This window comes from Eurosta solidaginis, chromosome 2 (assembly GCF_040869045.1).
Source record: "Eurosta solidaginis isolate ZX-2024a chromosome 2, ASM4086904v1, whole genome shotgun sequence".
Taxonomy (NCBI): domain Eukaryota; kingdom Metazoa; phylum Arthropoda; class Insecta; order Diptera; family Tephritidae; genus Eurosta; species Eurosta solidaginis.
The window spans coordinates 57,898,641-57,901,358 of record NC_090320.1 but is presented as its reverse complement, the minus strand read 5'-3'; positions in this window follow the sequence as shown (position 1 = coordinate 57,901,358).

Genomic DNA, 2,718 nt, shown 5'->3' with positions numbered 1-2,718 from the left:
GATCTATTGCCCGACAGATAGCGTGCTTAACTGAAAACTGCCCATAGCGCCTCTACCGCTTATGCTTTTATATTCTGTGATTTCCTCGTAGCATCTTCTAGGCGCTTCCAGAATTTTACTTAGTTAGTTATAAATTTCTCAGCTACAACTACAGATGTATAGTTTTTATAGCTTCTCTCAAACCCCATGCGCTTGTATGTGTGAGCGACACTTCCCCAATCACAATTGCATACCTTTAGGAGCATTTCAGATAAGATATCTACATGTGCTTGTGCGTTGCTTCTCAGCTGCGTATACGTACATATATGTAGACATAATGATTGATTCGTTTATGTAGATACAAGTGACTGTCTGCTTTATTGTTGTTGTGACTTCATTTACCTAGCATCAGACTAGGGATGTGAGTATCACTTAGTGTCAGTCATGATCGTCACAATACTATAGACGTCCAAATTAGAGATAAACGCCGCCGCCGCCCCCGAATGTCAAAAATATCGGCCCGGCGACGGCGTTCGGCGCTTGACTATATTTTCTACTCATTTAAAACTGTCTAAGCCGTATATTGTTCATGTCGGAAATTGGTCAGTTATATACGAAATGGGTATCAACGGATGCGCACCACTGCCAGTTATATGAATCCAAAAGCGATTAGTTATTTAAACAAAACACTAAAAGAAACTTATATAAAAAGTGTATATGCTCACTTTGCACAATTTTTTAAAAAAATTAATAAAGAACAATGAATTCAAATAAAATGTCCCAAGTCGAACATTTTATTTTGTCCTCAAGTTGTTAAATAAGTAACCTACCCAAAAAAGGCCCGATTTATTCAAAAATTCGATATTACAATTCGCTAAAAGAATAAGCGAAATCAGTAATGCAAATTCCTTTAGTAGGTTTCAGGAGTTTAAACACTCCTTTGAAATGATTCTCATCTCATACTGAAGTTGAAGATATATGCACGTATGAGAAGGGTTTGAAAAAACATTTGGCCTTATATTCAAACACCTGGGCCCGTAATCATAGTCCCTGACTAAAATACTCTTTAGCTAAAATCTTGCCTAAATTAAAAATGGGATTTAAAATTTTGGTCTGTCATAGACATATTAAACACAGTTTTCTGCTAAAATAAGCATGGACAGTAGGCCGGGTCGATCTGTGGGGAGGCAAAAAGATCGCCCATTGCTCTGTGAAAATCATATTCTAGGGATCAAAATAAGAAACTTTGCCGAAGGAACCGTACCTCTAAAACGAATTCTGATGCCCCCCTTTTGGTCGTAGGGGCAAATTTTGAAAAATCCCACTTCGAAATACCTATGTTTTTTCTTTTTGGAGTTTATTTTTCTCTTTAGAAATTTATTTAGTCAGAACATGTGTAAATGAAACGATCAATTTAACTCAGTAATAGAAAAGAAAATTATTAGAAATTAGCGTTTTCGGGGGTGATCTATACAACGAGCTTTGGCAGTTGTCTAAATTTTTTCTTTCTTCTATTCTAATTTAAAAATTTTTTCAATTAAGAAAAGAAAATTATTAGAAATTAGCGTTTTTACAACCCCCTTTTAAAACCAAGGCATCACTGTGATGCATTTGCATGTCGTAAACATAGTTGTGTGGGTTTTTTATTCAACCGTTTTAAAAAATGAAGGTATCACTGTGACACAATTGCAGATCGTTAAGTTGCTTGTGTTTTTTTTTTTAAGCCACCATAAGACACAGCAGGTAGAATTGAAATTGCCCTACTCAAAAGTTCGACCCAAAGGGGGGGGGCTTCAGAATTCGTTTTAGAGGTATGGTTCCTTCGGCAAAGTTTCTTATTTTGATCCCTAGAATACGATTTTCATAGAGCAATGAGCGATTTTTAAATCGACCCGCCCTAATGGACAGGGTATCCGCATGATAAAAGGTATTGATTGGCGCTATGAAGAAATTTTTTAGAAATTTTAAAAGTTCACCCTGTTCCTTACGACCTTGGTTACTTGACTCCATGATACAAAAAATGGAGCTAGTTCCATTTAGTGTGACGTTAGCTACTTGACTTTGCGGGGACAATGACAATTTCACCAAAAACAAGCTACCAGATTGAAAAATGTTACGAATTTTTCTAATTCTGTCGGATTTCATATTAACGGATATGACTAAATTAATTACATAGTTATTTTAAATAAAAAAGAAAAAAATGAACAGCATGCGTTGGAAATATTTTAATACTAAATATTAGCTTAGAAAAGAAGGTTTTTAATAAGATTTTCATGCTACCGAAAATTGCTTTGGTGGAAGAAACATTGGTCGAAGTATACAAAGCAAGGGAATATAGCCTTCTTAAGTGTCCGTACGTTTCCTCAGAGCATGTTGACAAAACATACACGTTTGTCAATTGATTGCCCAAAGGAGGTCCTTATAAACCGAAACCGCAATTTCTAAAGAGTTTAGCATACTTAAACGCAATTTTTATGAAACTGAATGGTGATAAATTGGCTCCAAGTCAACATGCCCTGTAGCTCTGCAGGTTACCATTAGTTATGACAGTTCTTTTGCCTATTGTACCAGGGGTCACCTTGGGGCAAGCCTCTCCTATACACATTATGTGCCCTTTTAGCATTGACATGGATGTGGCGTCCCTAAAACGTAACAAATTAAACACCTACCACTCACTGTACACTTTGGAGGTACACTTTTTCTCAACATGCCTTGAGAAATATCCACTGTAGAGGCATG